At 46.8% G+C, this 22,628-nt stretch overlaps 1 protein-coding gene across 1 annotated transcript in view; it reads left to right on the top strand.

Annotated features, from left to right (window-relative positions):
* The first annotated feature begins 1,110 nt into the window (after positions 1 to 1,110).
* Positions 1,111 to 22,628, top strand: part of SETBP1 (SET binding protein 1) — a 275,870-nt gene continuing 254,352 nt past the window's right edge. The window contains exon 1 of the mRNA XM_081881347.1: positions 1,111 to 2,271. The gene's annotated coding sequence lies outside the window, so the exon portion shown is untranslated. The remainder of the gene's footprint in view (positions 2,272 to 22,628) is intronic.

The following is a 22,628-nucleotide window of genomic DNA, read 5'->3' as shown; positions in this document are numbered from 1 at the left end:
CGGCGGTTCAAATCCATGACGGGGTCAGCTCCTGTTGCTCAGTCCCAGCTCCTGCCCACCTAGCAGTTTGAAAGCATGTTGAAGTGCAAGTAGATAAATCGGTACCCCTCCGGTGGGAAGATAAATGGCGTTTCCGTGTGCTGCTCTGGTTTCGCCAGAAGCGGCTTAGTCATACTGGCCACATGATCCGGAAAAACTGTCTGCAGACAAACGTCAGCTTCCTTGGTCAGTAAAGCGAGATGAGCGCCGCAACCCCAGAGTCACTTGTGACTCGACTTAACTGTTTCTGAGCACAAATCAAAGTGTTGGTGTTGACCTTTAAAGCCCTAAACGGCCTCGGTCCAGTATACCTGAAGGAGCGTCTCCAACCCCATCATTCTGCCCGGACGCTGAGGTCCAGTGCCGAGGGCCTTCTGGTGGTTCCCTCACTGCGAGAAGCAAAGCTACAGGGAACCAGGCAGAGGGCCTTCTCGGTAGTGGCACTCGCCCTGTGGAACGCCCTCCCATCAGATGTCAAAGAGATAAACAACTACCTGACATTTAGATAACATCTGAAGGCAGCCGTGTTCAGGGAAGTTTTTAATGTGTGACATTTTGATGTATTTTTAATCTTTGTTGGAAGTAGCCCAGAGTGGCTGGGAAAACCCAGCCAGATGGGCAGGGGTACAAATAAATTATTATTATTATTATTATTATTATTATTATTATTATTATTATTATTAGGGTTTTTTGTTATTGTGCTATGTAATTTGTATTTTTAATGTTGTACAGTGCCCCGGGATCTTCAGATAAAGGGTGATATATAAATCGAATAAATAAAGAATGTGTGTGTGTGTAGGTTAGAACACCGTGTGGATAACACCAAGGTTGCAGGTTCGATTCCCTTATGGGACAGCTGCATATTCTTGCATTGCAATGGGTTGGACAAGATGATCCTCAGGAGTCCCTTCTGACCATTCTTTGATTCTAGGATTCTCTCTCTTTCTCCCTCGACGCTCCTTTCCCGCGCTTGGCCACCGGGGGCGCTGGAAGGGAAGGGAAAAGCGACGGAGGGGGGAGCTATGGAGCAAGCCAGAGACCTGCACAAGCCACCGGCGGCGGCGGCGGCGGCGGCAGCAGCAGCAACAGCAACGACGCACCGAGGAGGCGACAGTGTCGGCGGCGGCGGCGGCGGCGGCGCAGGCTTCTCCTCTCCGGCTCGGATGAAACTGCGGTGATCGGCAGAAACCGTTTCTCCAGCAGCCCTCGAGGGCTCGCCGAGCCAGAGCGCGAGAGGAAGCGAGCGAAAAGGAACCAGGCAGGTCGCCCTTGGAGCCGCGAGCGGGAGCAGCCGGGCGCAGGCTGGGGTCCCGCTCGCGCCCCCGGATTTGCCCTCCCGCGGACCCACCGGAGAGAGAAAGAGAGAGGGGGGAGGACCCCAAGCGGCAGCTCGCCTCGCGTCGACGGGGATTTTACGCCAGTGCATTGATTTCCCTTCTTCGGAACGAGAAGAGCAATTCCTTCCCTCTCCCTTTCTCTTCCCCTCCCCAGTCTTTCTCCTTCTTTTCTTCCCTCCCCTCTACTGCCACCCCCCTTTTTTAAAAAAGCCCGTAGCAATTTTTTAAACCTCCCTCGGCTTTTTAATATATATATATATATCTTTTTTTTGTTTTTGCATGCGTGATTTGTTTTGAAAAAAAGAGAAATTGTTCGAGAGGCGCCATTTTTCACCTCCTTGGGAGGAAAAAAAAGAGAGAGGAGAAAATCTGTTTCCATCTCCCTTGTTTCTCCACCGTGTGCAATCGCCTCCCTTTCCTTTTTCTCGCCCTCCCTCCTTCCTTCCTTCCCACTCCTCCCTCCCTCTTTCCTGAGTGGGGGTCTCCGGTGAGCAGCCCCCGCGAACCCGCCCCTCCGCCTCCCGCCCCCCCATCTGACAGTTCCCCGCGCGCCATGGCGCCCCTGCGCCAAAATCGCCAAACAGAAGCGGCAGCCGAAGGAGCAATAATACCTTAGGGGGCGGGGAAGGGTGCTTTGCTTTGCTTTTATTTATTTTTAAAAAACAATTTTTTGGGAGGGGTGCAAAAAAAGGGACTTAGGGGTCCGGATCTGGAAACCCGCCCCTCCCTACTCCGTTCACACGCCTCCCCAACCTCCCCTCTACACGCATCGCGGTCGGCTGAAAAGAATCCTCGCGAAGCGCGGAGAAAGGAGAGGCAAGGCGCGCGCTGCTCCCACGAAGGACTTTGGGGAGCTTAGCGAAGCCGGGCGCTTGGCTTTCCGAGAAGATAATGGGTGAGTCCTCATGAGCTTTGGGGGGGAGGGTTGGGGAGCTTTTTTTGGGGGGGTGTCTGTAGGGGGTTCCAGAAGGCTGGCGGATGGGTGCCAGGAGGACGAAAAGTTGAGCTCTTTTTTTGGAGGCGCGGGAAAAGGGGGATTTCCCCGCTGCTTTTTGACGCTGCGTTTGCTGCTCAAAAGTCACTCGTATTGCAATAACCTGTGAGTATTATATGCAGATATTAGTTGCGGATCTGCGTGGGTTTGATGTGCTTTTGGTTTTTTTAAGGGGTGCGAGGGAAAGTGGGGGGTCGTGATTTGGGTGCTGGAAGGAGTTTGCCCAAGGGCGCATGCGGCCCGAGGCTAGGCGTGTTTACTCGGAAGTAACCAGTCACCCCAGGCACAGGCTGTGTTCAAGGGGGCTTACTCCCAGGTAAGCCTGCGGAGAAGACTCCCCTCCTTTCCCTTAAGCTAGCTCATTGTGACTTGGGATGGCAGTGAGTCCCCCGCCCACCACCCTCTGCTGAATTTAGAGAGAACAGGTGTCGGATCGGGCCCCTGCAGGCGCTGGCTTGTGAACAGGCCCCGATCCAGTCGGTTTACTGCCGAGGAAAGCTGCCTAGCTCGAGGCGCTTGCGCGGCTGTCAATTTCCCCGCGCGCTTTACTTTGGGGCCGAGGACGCAGCAGGACTTCCTGCGGGAGGGATCCGGCTGCAGGGCTGTTGCAGGCTTACTTGGGAGTAAGCAAGGCTAGCGCACGGCCTGCAGGGCACTTGCTCGCGAGTAGGCTGACCTGCGAGCAAAACAGGAGCCAGGCTCGGGTTGCAAAGGGGCAGGCCTGGGACTTATCCCAGAGTAAGCATGCGTATAGGAACTGGGCTGTTAAATTCCTTCCTCTACGACCCACCTACCCGTAGTAACATGCCTGCTTATGGGGTTTTGCTGGTGGTTGGCTAGGAGGTGGCAGACTTGGTGTGTCTGAGGTGCGCGGAGCGGGTGGCAAGACGGTATTCCCTCTCGCTTGCAGCTTCCAGCGTGGATCTTGCGAGAGTAATGAGCTTCGCGCCAGGAAAGTGTGGTTGTCGAGGAGAATGAGATGGCAGCGCTTCTTTTTTAAAAGAGAGAGAGAGAGAGAGAGAGAGAGAGAAAGAAAGAAAGAAAGAAAGAAAGAAAGAAAGAAAGAAAGAAAGAAAATGCATCAGAATTTGGGGGTATTGCACAGTGCACTACGGCCACACCGTTTCATGTTTGCGCGGTTTGCGTTAGATTTTGGCTCCCAACCCCCACCCCTTCTCCGGCCAAGCCTTTTGCGACGCTCTTCGAGTGCTATTTTGACATTGGCAAAAGGACACTCTAGCAACTGCTACGGTTTGCGGCGCATAAACAAGCCCTGCTCGCTCTGTGTGTTTGTCGGTGTAGCAGGGGCTGGATAATTAACAATGCAGGTTTTCTTTTCTCTCTCTCCCGCCCCCTTCCCTGTATGTGTCAGCGTCAACCTCGTTAATAGATCGGCTACTAATAAATCCAGGATTACCCTTCAGCTACCCTCCCATGCCTTAGTTGGTTTAATTTTTTTAAACAACATACACCAAAAACACAGTGTCTGCGTCTTCCCCTCCAAATCCCCGAGCTCTGCTTCTGATTTCTGCAAACACTTGCTGTGCTTTTCCCTTCCAAAGCTATTTATTTATTTTGCAAGAGGGGAGAGAAAATGCTGGAGGTTGAAGGCATTAAGAAAGCGAAAGAGCTTGTAGCACATGTGGGGGCGAGGGCAGTTCCTCCCTTTCCTCTTCTCGTGCCTTTTCTTTTGCAAACAGCAACAGAATGCTGCGTGTTTTGAAAAAAAAAAAAAAAAAAAAAGGTTGAAAAAGCCTGATAGCAAATTCTGCGAGGCTTGATACCAAGTAATAAGCTGGAATAGATACTTTTGTGTTTGGTGGAGGGGTGGCTCCTTTGTAACGCAGCACTGTGATGTATTTGGGGAATCGTAGAAACACCATACAGGTTATGTTGTGTCCAGAAGATGGAGAGAAGAGAAGAATTTTTTTCCTTGTTGTTTGAATGGGGTTTCTCTCCCAACCCCGGAACATTGCAACCTCCCCAAAATTGTATCCACTAAAGTTGTGGGTTAGGAAAATCTAGTTCGCATTGTTGCGATGATTGTTGCGAACTGGCTTTTTGTGTGTGCCTTCTCTTCATCTGGATGTGTTGGAGGCAACAGATTGAGTTTGGACCTGTTTGTGGGGGTGTGGAAAAACCCTGTCAACTTTGCCAGTCTGTTAGAGTGCCCAGACCTCCCCAGCAGGGAAGAAAACAAACCCAAGTCCTCACCCCCTACCCATGCCCTTCCCTCCCCCACTGCCAAATCCAAGACTCCCCCTTCCAAACTGAAGCAGAGGGAAGAGTGGGGGAGAGCAGCTTTTGTAGGAAAACCCCATCAGAGCTGCAGTAGTGAGGTTTTCCTTTGCATGGGGTGCATGGCTTTTGGTATGGGGTGTGTGTGTGAGGGTGTCTGGGTGTGAAGGAGGGGTGGATGGGATCTGGGAGGAGCCGGTGGCTGGGAGGGTGAGTGGATTCAGACTTGCATGGCCTTGGAAAGGTTCCTCCTCCTCCAGATCAGTTCTTCTATGATGGTTCCTATGGCATGGGTCATCAGAAGCATCTCTTTTGCTCCAGGCCTATTTCCTTAGTGCCTGGAGGAGAGACTGCAGTGGCAGCGAAGTGCAAGTGTTCATGTGTTTAGTGTTTTGGAGCTTCTAGGCTCCATATTCCAAGAGAATGGATGGGTAGGTAGGAAGCAGAGAGCTAGTTTCTGTTTCTCCTCCTTAGAAAGCTATCTAGGATGAATTTATACTGAGGGCGAAATACTATTTATTCTGAGGAAGTAAGAATCCTAGCAGAAGGCCTCTTGAACACGAGAGCTGAGTACAGTGGTACCTCGGGCTAAGAACTTAATTCGTTCTGGAGGTCTGTTCTTAACCTGAAACTGTTCTTAACCTGAGGTACCACTTTAGCTGATGGGGCTTCCCGCTGCCGCCATGCCACTACTGCGTGATTTCTGTTCTCATCCTGAAGCAAAGTTCTTAACCCAAGGTACTATTTCTGGGTTAGCGGAGTCTCTAACCTGAAGCGTCTTTAACCTGAGGTACCACTGTACAGTCATACCTTGGGCTATAGCCACTTCTGGTTGCGTTTTTTTCGGGTTAGGGACCGCCAAAGCCCGGAAGTACTGGAACAGGTTACTTCCGGGTTTCAGTGGTCGCGCATGTGCTGAAGTGCCAAATAGCAACCCGTGCATGCGCAGATGTGGGTAGTGAACGCTGCGGGTTGCTAATGTGCATCCCACATGGATCATGTTCGCAACCCGAGTGTCCACTGGATCTCTGCTCCTCCTAGCAACTCTCTGCTCCTGCGGAAACTTCCTAGAGTTTCCATTCTGATGTAGCAGTTATCCCTCTCCCTGCCACGGATTCCCACATGGGTGCCTTTTCACGGAGGCGGAACAGAATTGGCCCAGAGATGAAGAGGGTACAGGAAATCCTCAAGATTGGTAGGAAGCGAGCTTTCTAGGAAAGGTCTATGAACATCAGCTGAGAGCTTGAGAAGAGGGGGAAGAGGACGGATTTTCGGTTATGCTTCCTCTCTTGACTTATGGAAGCAAACAGTGGTCTAGACAGAGCCCTGTCGGAAGTAGGTGGCATGTAACCAAGCGGAAGGGAGAGAAAGTATATGCGGACCATATTTTCGCCTTCCGCCCTGCCCTTTTGCCTCTTACTTTCTATTGAAAGCAGAGGTGTTTCATTAACTCTAAGATGTCAGCAGCCCGACAGTGCGGTCAAAGTGGTGAGGCAAGGGAGCGATGCCGGCCAGCCCGCTCCGGGGTGGGGGCACCCAGTGTGCCATTGCCTTATATGTACATCTGTGGAGTTGGAAAGGATGTTCCAAGCAAGCTGACTGTTGATCCTGCTCATCTTCTTGCTGGGGGGTGGGGTGGGGAGGGAAGTAACTCGATCCCTCTGATACTGACAGGAGGATTTTGCAGGGTGGCCAAGAGCTTGCAACTCTGGCCAGCTTCAAGGGTGCAGTCAGTCCTAGGAACCTGGGTGGCAATGGGTTGTTTTTTTTAATTAAGAGACACATGTATTTAAAAGTCACACCCTGCCAATCTGATGCAAAGGGCCTGAAAAGCTTTTGGAGCTGGGTTCAACTTGCTGAAGGAATTCAGAAATAACCAAGCGCCTGGACCTTCAGTCAGAAGGAGGGTTTTTATACTTTCAACCAATAGAAGTATAAAGGAGGACATATTTCTTGTCTAAACTTTGTGATAATCTGAATTCACTGTACATTCATACCTCGGTTTACAGACACTTTGGGTTGCACGATTTCAGGTTGCGCACCACGCCAAACCCGGAAGTACTTGAACGGGTTACTTCTGGATTTTGGCACTTTGTGCATTCACAGAAGTGCCGAATCGCAACCTGCGCATGCACAGACGCGGCGCTGTGGGTTGCAGGCACTGCGAGTTGCGAACATGCTTCCCGCACGGATCACGTTCGCAACCTGAGCATCCACTGTACAGTGGTACCTCGGGTTAGATACGTTTCAGGTTACACACTCCGCTAACCCAGAAATAGTGCTTCAGGTTAAGAACTTTGCTTCAGGATAAGAACAGAAATCGTGCTCCAGTGGCGCGGCGGCAGCAGGAGGCCCCATTAGCTAAATTGGTGCTTCAGGTTAAGCACAGTTTCAGGTTCAGAACGGACCTCCAGAACAAATTAAGTACTTAACCCGATGTATCACTGTACTGTAAGTTTCCTTGCAAAGCTTTATGTCTGTGTGACCCTAAGAGAACTGCCTTCCTTTTTTTCTGAGCATCTGATGATACAAAGTTTCTCTCCCTTTCCTCTTTGGTTTTTGTTTTGAATCTGTTACTTTCTGTTATGCTCTCCTTTTGGACATTACGTATTTCTATTTCAAATCTGCCTTGTCTTTGACACTTCATTTCCCCTACCTATTTCTTGCAAAGCTCCAGTGCCCTTTTACAGCCGCTGCTGCTGCAGCAGGCAGAAATTCAGCAGGAGAAGCTCCTCCCAGCACAGTGAATTGGGAAAGCTGTTCCTGTTGGATTTTTTGACAGCATTAATGGAGTATGGGGGGTTCTGTTGGGGAGGGGGATAACTGAGCCAGACATTTGGACCACCCTGTGTTGCTCATCGTCTTTGTCCCCAAAGATGGGCAGCTTGAGGGCAAAACACGAATGGCTTCCCCTCAGTCACACAGGGAGTATACCAGGTTTCTCAGGGCTGATTTTAAATGCTGTAGACTTCATGTATAGAGCCCTGCCCTGGGTTTAAGCTTGAAGGTGGAATGTTGTAGAACCTGAAACTAGCTGGCTGTTCAATAGATAGAGCCCTTTTCTTTAAATTTGCAAAATTACTTGCAGGGCTCCTGTGTCCGGGATAAAGCCTGGTGGCATTTGAAGCCCCAGTATTGGTCTTCAACATTCCTACCACATTCTATACAAATTAAGGGCATGGGAAAATTGAAAGATGCCTTATACTGAAACAGACCACTGGCCCATCTAGCTCAGGATTGTCTGTGCTGACTCAGAGTGCTTCTCCAAGGTTTCAGATAGGAACCTTCCCAGCCCAACCTAGAGATGTCAAGGACTGAACCTGGGACCTTCTGCAAAGTGGTTGCTCTACCACTGAGCTATGTAAAAAGGTAAAGGGACCCCTGACCATTAGGTCCCGTCGTGACTGACTCTGGGGTTGTGGCGCTCATCTCGCTTTATTGGCCAAGGAAACTGGCGTACAGCTTCCGGGTCATGTGGCCAGCATGACTAAGCTGCTTCTGGCAAACCAGAGCAGCGCACGGAAATGCAGTTTACCTTCCCACCAGAGCGGTACCTATTTATCTACTTGCACTTTTGATGTGCTTTCGAACTGCAAGGTTGGCAGGAGCAGGGACTGAGCAACAGCAGTTCACCCTGTTATGGGGATTCAAACCGCCGACCTTCTGATCGGCAAGTCATAAGCACTGTGGTTTAACCCACAGCGCCACCCCCCTCCTAAATGGAACCAGTGTTAGAAACTCAGATATATCAGCTAGGCACCAATTACCTCCTCCAACTGGGGTTGTGGTCGTCAAAACAGAATGCCCGCTTGGCATTTGGGGGCCAGACAGCTCAAAAGTTGTGTTTTTCATCACGACTTTTTGGTTCCTGAAATTCGGTCTGATGGTGCAGATAAAATATAACCGGTGGAATTCCCCAGAATATGTTGCTAGTGTGTGAAAACAGGTAAGGTCCAAGGATCCCCAGGCAGATGGCAGAGGTGTCAGGTGGCATCCTGGTGCCAGGGCATCTTCACTTGTTCACAAGTGGCCGAAAGCCTGGTGCAAAATGTGCCTAGTGAATTTTGAACGCTGAACAGAACCATGTAGTACTTTGAGTTCTTTGGAGGAAAAGATGGGATATAAATGCAAGGAATAACTAAGATATAAACTTGAAGGCCAGGTATCAAGGGCCTTGAAGATGGATCAACTAAAAGGCCCAATGGTCTGACTCTGTATAAGGCAGCTTCTTACATAAGACATTCTAGTTTGTCTAGGCATTTGGATCTTGAAGACCATTTCCCCCATCCCACCCCTGAATATGGCCTTTGTGTATTTTCTACTGTTTTACTTTACTCATTTGAAATGAAATAAACTTGAAGAAGCTGGGTGAACTTAGACCTTCCCTCCCCAATTTAAAGCAGCCTTTGGACTACAATTCCCATCATCGTCCTTGACCACTGGCCATGCTGGCTAGGAATGATGGGAACTGTAGTCCAGCAACACCTAGGGACCCAAGACTGAGAAAGGTCTAGAATATCCAGGGCTCCCCCCCCCCCCAGTCAGTACTCACTGGAACTCAGTTCCGGCACTTCTCAGCTGGGCACTATTACCATTATAAGAGAACAAGGGAGGTGTTCATGGTGAGTTCTGGCACCTCTTTTTCTAGAAAAATAGTACTGATAATATCTTTTGCAGTTGTTTTGGACTGCAACTTCCATCAACCCCCAACCGTTGTGGTCCGAAACATTTGGAGGACTCCCCTTTTGGCAAAGGATGGCCTAGACTAGCCCTCTGCAGTGACCACCCCTGTCTTCACCTGTAAGAGGGTTTGGTGAGCAGGGCCTTATCTACTCTGCCACCTTTTGCTCTTGTGCCCTTTGTGGCAACCTGGTGCAGGTGAGGCTTTTCCTGTGTAATTGGTGGGAAGAGCTTCTGCCTTAAAATCTTGCATGTTGCGGTCAGACTGGACGCACATGCTTAATCACACAATCGCCCCATTTGTATGAAGCAGGTGTGTTTTAACATCAAATGGGACCACCCTCCACTGTCTTGTTTCATTGCTTCCTGTTATCTCAGGATCCCCACATCCAGCCGTTATAACGTCTGGAACTGAAGCAAGGATTTGGGTACCTGAGTATTGGGGTGATGATAAGGTAGGGAGGAACTGAGACATGCTCCTTTTAAAATCCAGACCTGATTTATCCATGAATGTGGCAGACAGGTGGCTTAACAAAATGGCTGCTGTCGTTGAGCCTACTTTGGCCTTCAGGCTGCCATTAAAGTCGTTGTTCTCAACGGGGTGCACCCCCCCCCACAGGGGGGCAATTTGATTTTTAAGGGGGTCAATTCGAGAATGAGTTATTAACAGTTGATGGCCTTTGAGGCTTCCTCCATGTGAATAGGAGTTCACTTTTTGAATAACAAGAATTACCATATTTTTCGCTCTACAAGACGCACCTAGTTTTTGGAGGAGGAAAACAAGAAAAAAAATATTCTGAATCTCAGAAGCCAGAACAGCAAGAGGGATCGCTGTGCAGTGAAAGCAGCAATCCCTCTTGCTGTTCTGGCTTCTGTGATAGCTGCGCAGCCTGCATTCACTCCGTAAGACGCACACACATTTCCCCTTACTTTTTATGAGGGAAAAAGTGAGTCTTATAGAGCAAGAAATACGGTATGTTGTTGTTTAGTCGTTTAGTCGTGTCCAACTCTTCATGACCCGGATCACTGCCTTGCCGTGGCGAAGGGGCTTGAATAACTCAGAGAAGCTATGAGCTATTCCTTGCAGGGCCACCCAAGATGGACAGGTCACAGTGGAGAGTTTTGACCAAACGTGATCCACCTGGAGCAGGAACTGGCAAGCCACTCCAGTATCCCTGCCAAGAAAACTCCATGGACAAAGACAACAGGCAATAAGAATTATAGGTCGGGATTTTAGAGATGCTTAGGTTGGGCATCACCAAAAAAAGGTTGGGAACCACTGTATTAAAGGGAGAGGAGGAGGACCTGTTAAAGGGATAACACCTAGGTTTAACACATCTTCTGCTGCAGATTCATTGTGCGAGCTTCTTGAATTCATTCCAATTCTGCTACTCTTCCCCTCATCTTGGGTGGAGACGCGATTTGTGAGCGTTCGCCTCCATTCCCTTCTGTTCCTGCTTTCTTGGACCTACGGAGCGTTCCTGAGGGCAGGGCCTGTGTATTTTCTTTTGGTTTGTGTACAGTGCCTGGTTAGCATGGGGACTCCAGTAGTAACAGTGAATCATAACAATATGAAGGCATTTGGAAGCGTTGTATAAATAGCCAGCCGTAATGCGGCAGATAATTCAGTTGATGAGGCATTTCAGGACACCAAAGTATGGGGGCGGCGGAAAAGGGAGATTCCTGCAAAATCTTAATTTGCAGGGCTGTGTGCACCTGGTAATTACACCAGGGGGGGAATTTGATAGTGGATGTAAGTTTACTACCCCGAGACTCTCAGCTTCCATTTAAAAACAAACAGCAGTGTGAGTGTCTGCCCTTTACAGAGACCATTGCCAGGTTGCAACCTGCAGATTCATTATTACCAGATTTCTTTCCCACCTTAAGGTCCCAGGGCGAGTCACGGCAATGTAAGAATACAATATCACGCCTGTGAAATTGGACGGGAAAGAGAAATGTCTGTTGTAATGTCAGAAACCCCAGGAGGACTGGGCAAGGTTTCCAGTGAATAGGACGTAGAGCCTCAAAGACCTTTATTTGTCCCTTTGTAGGGCTTCCAAAAGTGGTATAAATTATGCAAAACAGGCATATGCAAATCAGCCTTGTTTTTGCAACTTATAAAAACCCAGGTTCTCTTGGTTCAACATTTATATTTAATTTCTGTTTTGTTTTGTTTTGTTTTGCACATATTTCCCTGGCTGAAACATTTGCACAGAGTGCTGTAGCCCCTAAGCCGTGATGGCAGTCTGTGGGGAAAATTGGAATAAATCAGAACTTTCCCCATTGAACCCAGAAATCTGACAAGTCTTATGAGTAGATCTCCTTTTTTCTGAGCCTTCAGAAAACAGTGGGGGTCTTCCCATTTCAGTTCATGCAACCAGGAAATGATTGTTTGGCTGTGGAGTACAGGCAACAACCAATTATTATTATTTTTGTTTAATCGTGTCCGACTCTTGGTGACCCCATGGACCAGAGCACGCCAGGCACCCCTGGCTTCCTCCCACAGTTCAGTCAAACTCATGTTCGTTGCTTCGAGAACACTGTCCAACCATCTCATCCTCTGTCGTCCCCTTCTCCTTGGGCTCTCCATCTTTCCCAACATCAGCATCTTTTCCAGGGAGTCTTCTCTTCTCATGAGGTGGCCAAAGTATTGGAGCCTCAGCTTCACAATCTGTCCTTCCAGTGAGCACTCAGGGCTGATTTCCTTAAGAATGGATAGGTTGGATCTTCTTGCACGCCATGGGACTCTCAAGAGTCCCCTCCAACACCATAATCAAAAGCATCAATTCTTTGGCAATCAGCCTTCTTTATGGTCCAGCTCTCACTTCCATACATCACCACTGGGAAAACCATAGCTTTAACTATATGGACCTTTGTCGGCAAGGTGATGTCTCTGCTTTTTAAGATGCTGTCTAGGTTTGTCATCACTTTTCTCCCAAGAAGCAGGCATCTTTTAATTTTGTGACTGCTGTCACCATCTGCAGTGATCATGGAGCCCAAGAAAGTAAAATCTCTCACTGCCTTCATTTTACATTTTACAACCAATTTACACACGTCCAGTTGATGTGCGGCTGTGCCGAACCTGGAAGCGACTTTAAAAATGGCCAAAACAGTCCTAAAAGAGCCCAGAAAGGGGGAAAGGGCATTAAAACAGAGCTCAGCAATCCCACGAGTCTTTGCAAGTGCAATTCCAGGAGCCCTTGCTCTGACCGTTGAGGCCTGTGGAGAGTTGGAGTTTGGAGCAAGGAGGTTTGGAGGGAGTGATTGTGGTGGAGTTTAGTGTCTCGTAAGTGTTGCTGGTTTCTCAAGGGTTTCCAGGGGTTTAGAAGGTGTTTGTAAGCTTTTCCAAGAGTGTTTCAGATATATGCGATAAAAGCCTGCTGCCCAGGAACATAACCCCTGCATAAATGGGGACTTACCTGTACATATTGTACATTTAAAGCACATTGAAATACAGTGGTACCTCTGGTTAACAACTTAATTCATTCTGGCGGTCCGTTCTTAACCTGAAACTGTTCTTAACCTGAGGTACCACTTTAGCTAATGGAGCCTTCTGCTGCCACCACGCCGCTGCCACACAATTTCTGTTCTCATCCTGAAGCAAAGTTCTTAACCTGAGGTACTATTTCTGGGTTCGCAGAGTCTGTAACCTGAAGCGTCTGTAACCTGAGGTACCACTGTACATCTTTCAAGCATATGACTTCCTCCAAAGAATATTGGGAAGTGTTGTTTCCTTCTCACAGAACTATACTTCACAGCACCCCTAACAAACTACAGTTCCTAGGATTCTTTTTTCCCCGGGGGGGGGGGGAACCATGTGTTTTAAACGTGTGTTGAATGAGCTTTGAAAATATGGTTTGCTAGGGCAGTGTGATTCCTCACTTCCTCCCCCTGCGTATGTGTTCCATGTCACCCCAAAATCTGCAACTGGAAGAACCCTTAGGCTATATTTAGGGGGCACACAGGGGGAGGAGAGATGAGGACCATTTATTATTCAGTTATAAAGAAATTCATATACCTCTAATTCATAAATAAAATATCCCAGCTGTTCAAAGCAAGAAAAAAAAAGAATAGGAATTTTATTATTTACCGTATTTTTCGCCCCATAGGACGCATTTTTCTCCTCCAAAAATGAAGGGGAAATGTGTGTGCGTCCTATGGGGCAAATGCAGGCTTTCGCTGAAGCCTGGAGAGCGAGAGGGGTTGGTGCGCACCGACCCCTCTCACTCTCCAGGCTTCGCACAGCTCTCCTGCACTGGGCTCCCGCGGCTTGCGGAGAGTTGCCTGTTCTGGGGGCTGGGGTCGGGGGAAGTTTGGGCTTCCCCTGCCCCAGCCCCGTGCTGGGGGGGGGAAATAAAATTTGTTTCCTTTATTTCCCCCCCCAAAAAAAACTAGGTGCGCCTTATGGGACGGTGTGTCCTATAGGGCGAAAAATACGATATATTCTACCCATCTGGCTGGGGTTCCTGTACATAACAACCGTACATACAGCCAAACAGTAAACACCATGTAAAAAGGTTAAAATCAGATAATTAGCGTGGAAAGACGTGGTCTTAATTGCACACATAACCCTGATGGAATAGAAATGTTTTCAGCAGGTGTTGAAAAGTTACAACAGAAGAAGGATGATAAATCTTTGCACTGTCGGAACGTTCTCCTTAATGCCACATTGAATACGATTCAGTACTTATAAATGTTCTCTGTAGAATTATATGCAGTATTTATCTTACAGTATTTATAACTTGCCTTCTAATCTGGTAGATTCCAAAGTTGGCTAACAGGCTTTCTTAAAAAATAAATAAAAACAAAAGCCAAATAAAGATGTCAATAATGAAAACGGAAATAGCGCCAGACTTTGAACGCTGTTTCAAATTGGCATAAAACTTTGTTGAAAGTTTGAGAGAGAGAAAAGCAGGATCTCTGTTTGAAAGTCAATGAAGCAGGGGGACTTGCCCAGATGGACAGAGGGAAGCAGTGTCCAAAATTCGCCAGGTGCATTTTGCACCTGGATATTGGCCACTTGCGACTAAGTGAAGATGCCAGGGCGCCTGACATCTCCACTCTCTGGAGCTGCATGCCTGGGGATCCTTGGATCTTGCCTGTTTCCACACACTAACAACACATCCTGCAGAATTCTGTCCGTGATATTTTATCTGCCCAAGCCGAACGAATTTGAGGAAGCAAAAAGTCGTACGATTTTAGAGCCGCTTGGCTTCAAAATAGCAACCAGACATTCCCTTTGGGGTGACCATAACCCTGATTAAGGACCCATTTGGTGCCTAGCTTATTTACCTGAGCTTCTAACGCTAGAAGGAAGTCATTCCAAAGGCAAGGCGCTACCACTGAAAAGTCCCCGCTTCTTGATGCTGCCTGCCTCACTTCTGGTGCGAGTAGGAGAGGTTCATCTGGAAGCAATTATCACGTTGCATGGCTCATAACTTATGAGCTGCACACTGCGATATATTATGTACAGCTCTTCTCCGTAGGGCCACTCATCAGGGAGGCTTGCTTATGTTACACATTCTTCGCTAATCTCACTTTGGGCGTATTTTCTGCTCTCTTGGTAGGATCAATTGCTCGTATGTAATCTTCTTCTTGGTTTTCTTTCTCCCTTCGGGCCAGCTAAACTTTGACCTTGTGCTTAGGGATGCATAATTGCTCTTTGATTTTGGACTCTCTACTTGGCTCAAGAGATGCCTCTGTCTATAATGAGACAACCTTCACCTCCACATCCCTCCCTCTGAAGGTGTGAGCATCTATTGTGGTTGGAACCATGGTCCCCATGAAGAGACGATGGCTGATTAATGTCTGTATGCCTGGATGCACAGTTGTCTTTATGTTAATTGTGGCTTCATCTGTTAAAAAATGCCCTGCCGTTGCAATCTCCCTGTTGACACCAGTCTGCCTTGGGTTAGCCTGGGTCTGTGTTCGAAACCCAGACATAAATGTCACCTTAAACCTAGTTTGTGGTCACCACAACAAGGTGCCATTTCCCCATCAATGAAATTTATTATTATCATTACAGCGGTACCTCTGGTTGTGAACGGGATCCATTCCGAAGGGCCGTTCGCAACATGAAAAGAGCGCAACCCACAGCGGCGCGTCTGCGCATGCGCGGGTTGCGATTCACCGCTTTTGCGCATGCGTGTGATGTCATTTTGTGCACCTGCACATGCGCAAGCGGCGAAACCCAGAAGTAACCCTTTCCAGTACTTCCGGGTCGCCGCAGGATGTAACCTGAAAGAATGTAACATGAAGCGGATGTAACATGAGATATTACTGTAGTCATTTCATTTCTACACAGCTTTGTATTTTAAAGAGTGGTTTACAACACATTAAAACAACCCAGAATAAAACAAGTTCAAGCTTCAAGAAAAATATTTCACTCCTCTAAGTGACATTTTGCTTTCCCCATATTTATTTTACCTACTCAATTTATATAGCTGCCTCACAGCAGAAATACTCTAGGAAGCCAGTGTGGTGTAGTGGTTAGAGTGTCAGACTAGGACCTGAGAGATCAGGGTTCAAATCCCCACTCAGTCATGAAGCTCATTAGGCGAGCCTTAGAGTCATTTGCAGCCTCTTAAGCCACCTCACAGGGACACAGGTGGCACTGTGGGTTAAACCACAGAGCCTAGGGCTTGCCGATCAGAAGGTTGGCAGTTCGAATCCCCATGACGGGGTGAGCTCCCGTTTCTCGGTCCCTGCTCCTGCCAACCTAGCAGTTCGAAAGCACATCAAAGTGCAAGTAGATAAATAGGTACCACTCCGGTGGGAAGGTAAACGGCGTTTCCGTGCGCTGCTCTGGTTCGCCAGAAGCATCTTAGTCATGCAGGCCACATGACCCGGAAGCTGTACGCCAGCTCCCTCGGCCAATAAAGCGAGATGAGCGCCGCAACCCCAGAGTCGGCCACGACTGGACCTGATGGTCCCTTTACCTTTACCTTAAGCTACCTCACAGGGTAGTTGTATGAATTAACTGAGGAGGGGAATGAACTGTAAACTCATTTGAAAAAAGGGGGGGATATAAATGCAATAAATAAGATCTTCTGCTTTTACCTGCTTAAGAAAGCTGGAGGGGTCAGCCAGATGGGGCCATCCGTCACCAACCTAGCATTCAGAAGCACCTTATAGACCAACTAAGTTTATTCTGGTATAAGCTTTTGTGTGCATGCATACTTCTTTAGATACCTGATGGACTTCCATTTCATGCTGCTCAATGTGATGCCTTCCATGATTCTAGATTTAGGTAGGTAGCCGTGTTGGTTTGACGCAGTCAAAATAAAAATATAAAAAATTGTCCAGTAGTGCTTTATAGACCAACTAAGTTTGTATTGGTATAAGCTTTCGTGTGCATGCAGACTTCTTCAGATACCAGTATTTTTATTTTCATTTTATATATTTTTATTTTGACTGCGTCAGACCAACATGGCTACCTACCTGAATCTAGCATCCAGAGATCTCCACATTGTCGCATTTGGACCTGCACCAGTTGCAAAACACGCCTGGCGAATTTTGAACAATGCCTGGCAAATTCTGAACACTTGCCTTGGCAATCTCAATGTATAATACTGCAGGCCATAGAATATAATGTGGCATGGTATTTAAGTGCCCACATTTCCCACATATGGCCTCTTGGAGCAAAGGAGCCCTGTGAACTGTGAAGTTCAGTTGTCGGATGCAAATGATGGTATTCAGTATGGAAAGATGATTGTGGGCCATGCAAAATAAGTTGAGAAAAAGTTACTGGCAGAGGAAGTTACAAAGACCAGGTTTAGTCTCCCTGAAAAATGATAGCTTTGTTGTGTTATGAAAGTTAGGCAGAGGAATTTGCAAATTTTCATCACTGAACTTAGTGTTCTGGAAAACTGTTACGGGTCTTGCAGTAAAATAATATCTGCTTTCAATATTGACTTCTGCTGCTAGTACTTTGACTCCTATGGCTGTTACTAATACTGGCGGTACTTAAACTTTATTTTGCCCTAGCAATTTCCTTAAATTAAGAGAATTCCCTTGCTTGTGTTGACATGGGTGTGTAAGGGGGACTTACATAACTATTCAGACTTAATTACAACTCACACAAACACCACCCAGGCCATGTTGAGCCATAGTCAGGTTTAGAAATTGAATTAAATTCTTCACCAAAAGGAGGACAAGCTTCTGATCTAAAATTCCATTGGTAGAGGTGAAGATGTTCCTGCAAAATAATCATAAAAATTCCATTGGTAGAGGTGAAGATGTTCCTGCAAAATAATCATATGTGGTCTGAAATACATCTCCCTGCCTTCCAAAAAGGGGAAAAAAAAATCATTCTGCTGCCCTCAATATGTTTCCACAGTGAGCACTAATTTTAAAAGGATTTGTATTACGGCTCGAGGAGTGGCTGCATAACCTATATTGCTTAACTTGGTATACAGCGTAGAAGTATAATGTACATCACTTGGCATTACATTGTGTAAAGCATCCTACAGAGGCTCTGTATTTTGAATGGCTCTGGTCCCAGCCAATTTACAAATTCTCCTGCTGCAACACTAAACTATGGTGAATGATTACACAGATGAGCCTCTGGCTTGTGCGCTCCCTGTCTTCTTTTGCCGCAGGGAGGTTCAATTTTTGTTACAGACTCATCCCGCTTGCTGTGACACCTGGGCACAGGTAAACCGTGGTTAGTCTTAACTGTGGTTCACTAAAACAAGCCGGTTTCAAGCAGCAAGCAGTTGGCTTGCTTTAGTAAACAAGAGCTTGGACTCAAAAGCTGTAAATGGCGGTCATCTAAAACAGAAGTGGACTTTTCCAACCTCTTCCTCACAGCTGCGCTGGCCAGCCGCTCACATTCAGCTTTAGCTCCCCAGGTGTGAAACGGAAATGGTTTGTGGTCTGCCTCACTCGGTTGCTGTGAGGGCAAAGAAATCCAAGCCTCTTGCCACTGTCAAGGTTGCTGGTGAGTGGCATGGAGCTGTACTGAATAGAAAAGTATTATGGGTTGAATATGCCAATTGTCATCCTTTTCTCCAAACTACTATTCATTCATTTCATTCTTATCCCATGCTTCTAAAATAATGGACCTTGAGAAGGTGTGGCTTAGGTTGCTGAGGTGTGGGTCGAGTTAGTGTTCAGAATTTGACAGACACCAGGCACATTTTGCACCTGGCTATCGACCATTTAACAACAACAACAACAACAACAACAACAACAACAACAACAACAACAACAACATACCCTGCCTTCCCTGGCCAGAGCCGGGCTCAGGATGGCTAACACCAATAAAATCACAGTAAAAACATAATAGGGGAAAAAGAGAGGGGAAATAACACCCCCATTTAAAATACAGGTTAAAATGCAATTTAAAATGAAGCCTCATTTTAAAGTAGCTGATAAATCAAGACCATAAGGGGAGGGAAACCTAAGGGTCAGACCCGAGTCCAAACCAAAGGCCAGGCAGAACAGCTCCATCTTGCAGGCCTGCAGAAAGATGTCAAGTCCCGCAGGGCCCTAGTCTCTTGTGACAGAGCATTCCACAACATCAGGGCCAGTGCTGAAAAGGCACTGGCCCTAGTTGAAACTAATCTAACCTCCTTGAGGCTTGGGACCTCCAAAGTGTTGTTGTTTGTGGACCTTAAGGTCCTCCGTGGGGCATACCAGGAGAGGCGGTCCCGTAGGTATGTGGACCTAGGCCGCATAGGGCTTTAAAGGTCAAAACCTGCACCTTAAACCTGACCCTTAAACCTGTGACCAAGTGAAGATGCCTGGGCACCTGACATCTCCACCAACTGGAGTCGAATGCCTGGGGATCCTTGGATCTCCCGTGTTCTCAACTCATTCTGTAGAATTCTATCTGTTACATTTTATGTGCATAATCCGAATGAATTTCAGGAAGCAAAAAGTCGTACTGAAAAATACAACTTCCAAACCATTTGACCTCAAACTGGCAACCAACCAGGTGTTCCTTTTTGGCGACTGTAACCCTGGTTTAAGCAGCCATTTGGTGCCTAGCTGATCTATCTGAGTTTCTAATACTGGGTCCAGCCCCTGACTTCAGCCAATACTGCTTAGTTTCAGAAGGTCACGATGCCATGTCTCTTCAGACAGACAATGTCCCTGAATCTGTTTTTGGGTTTCTTTTTAAATGCCTCTGTCTTGGATTTTCTGGTCTCGCATAATCTGGAGCCATTTGCTCTCCAAGTAGCTTTTTCCAAATAGGGCACACTGTGTTCAGGAACTGCACAGACTGGACTGGTGAGCGCCATTGAATCTGACCTTTGACTTAGCATTTCCCATAAGCCAGCTTAATGTGCTGTTTACTTGCTTAGAGTTCAGCATTTGTGTTGTTGTTGTTTAGTCATGTCCGACTCTTCATGACCCCATGGACCAGAGCATGCCAGGCACTCCTGTCTTCCACTGCCTCCCACAGTTTGGTCAAACTCATGCTGGTAGCTTCGAGAACACTGTCCAGCCACCTCGTCCTCTGTCATCCCCTTCTCCTTGTGCCCTCCATCTTTTCCAACATCATGTTCTTTTCCAGGGAGTCTTTTCTTCTCATGAGGTGGCCAAAGTATTGGAGCCTCAGCTTCAGGATCTGTCCTTCCAGTGAGCACTCAGGGCTGATTTCCTTCAGAATGGAGAGGTTTGATCTCCTTGCAGTCCATGGGACTCTCAAGAGTCTCCTTCAGCACCATAATTCAAAAGCATCAATTCTTCGGCGATCAGCCTTCTTTATGGTCCAGCTTTCACTTCCATACACCACTACTGGGAAAACCATAGCTTTAACTATATGGGCCTTTGTTGGCAAGGTGATGTCTCTGCTTTTTAAAATGCTGTCTAGGTTTTTCATTGCTTTTCTCCCAAGAAGCAGGCGTCTTTTAATTTTGTGACTGCTGTCACCATCTGCAGTGATCATGGAGCCCAAGAAAGTAAAATCTCTCACTGCCTCCATTTCTTCCCCTTCTGTTCGCCAGGAGGTGATGCCCCTCCTTTTTCACGTGCTCTTGGCATTCGGGACAACATAGATAGCAGAGGCCCTTAGGGCCCAAAGTGACAGGCTGAATGCTTCTTTGTACAAACAGGCAGTGGTGGTGCTTTATCGTCTATGGCGTTGCACTCGAACATCAGCGCATTCTGTCTCGATGTTTTTTCTGGCATGCTGGCACCTTAGGCTGTGTTTCCTTTATGGGCTTTGTGATTTATGGCGGCATCAGTTGTTTAATCACAGTTGGCCTTCCCATCCCTTCTCCTGTTACTCTGTTAGCTACTTACATGGAAAGGTAACTATCTGATCTAATTATGGCATCTCAAACCTAATTGCAGAGTCAAATATGATTCCGTAATCTACTACCTAACACCTCAGCTTTGGGAAGACAGAAATGACACATGCGTCTTCTTTTCACATGCCTCGAGAGTTCTGGGTGTGCTACTTTGAGTTGGAGAATGGCACTTCCAATTTCTAAGCAGAACCCATGTGACATTTCTAGGGTACAGGCCATTGAGATTTTTGAACCCTCCTTCAGCATTTTGGATGCCTTAGCAAAGGGTGGCGGTAGATTGATGGATCAAAAGAAGACTTAGAATTTTGATTGAGATACAGTCATACCTCATGTTACACTCGCTTCATGTTACGTTCTTTCAGGTTATGTCCTGTGACGACCCGGAAAGGGTTACCTCCGGGTTTCGCCGCTCGCACATGTGCAGAAGGTCAAAATGACGCCACGCGCATGCACAGAAGCGGCAAATCGCAACCCGTGCAGACACGCCACTGTGGGTTGTGCTCTTTTCATGTTGCGAACGGGCCTCTGGAACGGATCCCGTTCGCAACCAGAGGTACCACTGTAGTCTTTCTTGGCACTTAATTTTCCCTTTGAAGGCTTTATATGAGTCAGTCCTTCTGATAGTAATTGATAAAAAGGCGATATATATTGAGTAAAAGAATATGCAGGCAGGGCAACTAGAATGAAGAAAGGTGATGGAACATCTCTCCTGTGAGGAAAGATGCAAGCATTTGAGAGTGGCGGGAGACTACTAGGGAGAGAGATGCGAGATGTTCATAAAACATGATCAGTGAGGGGAGAGAACGAGTTGAAAGGGACTTGAAGATCAAGTAGCACAGCTTCATGTGCAACCCAGATCACAGAATATTTCTTTTTTTAAAAAAATAAATTTTTATTAAGATTTTTAAGCACAAATGCAAATATAATAAACAATGTAACATATATCATAACAAAATTTCTTAATTTCTTTGGACTCCCTCACGTCTTCCGCTCCCACTTGCATCATTGTCAATTCTTGCCCGCAATTTATCATCTTGTTTACATTCTTATGTCCCATTCCTTTAGAATATAATCTAGTAGCTCTCCCAAAGGTTTATAATTTTTCCTTAATCTCACTTATCATCCTAATTGCATCTAATTTAGTGGTGGTCAATTATTTATGATCTAGCCTCCGTCTTAACATTCAGCCAAATTACAATGCTTTTTAAAATAAATCTTAAATTTCTTCCAATCTTCTTCAACCTTCTCTTCTCCCAGGTCTCGGATTCTGCCGGTCATCTCGGCTAGTTCCATATAGTCTATCAGTTGCATCTGCCACTCTTCCAGTGTGGGTAGATCTTGAGTTTTCCAGTACTTAGCGATGAGTATCCTTGCTGCCGTTGTTGCATACATAAAAAATGTTCGATCCTTCTTTAACACCTTCTGGTCGACAATACCCAAAAGGAATGCCTCTGGTTTCTTAGTGAAGGTATACTTAAATACCCTTTTCAGCTCATTATATATCATTTCCCAGAAGGCCTTCACTCTAGGGCAAGTCCACCAGAGGTGAAAGAATGTTCCATCATTTTCTTTACATTTCCAACATTTGTTATCAAACAAATGGTATATTTTGGCAAGTTTAACTGGGGTCATGTACCATCTATATATCATTTTCATTACATTTTCCTTCAAAGCATTACATGCAGTGAAGTTCAGCCCGTTGGTCCACAACCTTTCCCAGTCCTCAAACATGATATTATGCCCTATGTCCTGTGCCCACTTTATCATAGCCGATTTAACCATTTCATCTTGTGTATTCCATTTTAACAGCAAGTTATACATTCTTGAAAGTACCTTAGTCTTAGGTTCTAACAGTTCTGTTTCCAATTTCGATTTCTCCACCTGGAACCCTAACTTTTTGTCATTTTTAAAAACTTCATTAATCTGAGCGTAGTGTAACCAGTCTCGCACTTCATCCTTCATTTTCTCCAAACTCTGCAATTTCCAATTGTCTCCATCTTTTTCTAATATTTCCCAATATTTTGGCCATTTGGCCTCCATATTGGGTCTTTTTCGGGCCTTAGCGTCCAGCGGTGAAAG

Source organism: Podarcis erhardii (assembly GCF_964252035.2).
Source record: "Podarcis erhardii genome assembly, chromosome: 11".
Taxonomy (NCBI): Eukaryota; Metazoa; Chordata; class Lepidosauria; order Squamata; family Lacertidae; genus Podarcis; species Podarcis erhardii.
Note: the sequence above shows the minus strand (reverse complement) of the source record. Positions and strands in the feature narration are given on the sequence as shown.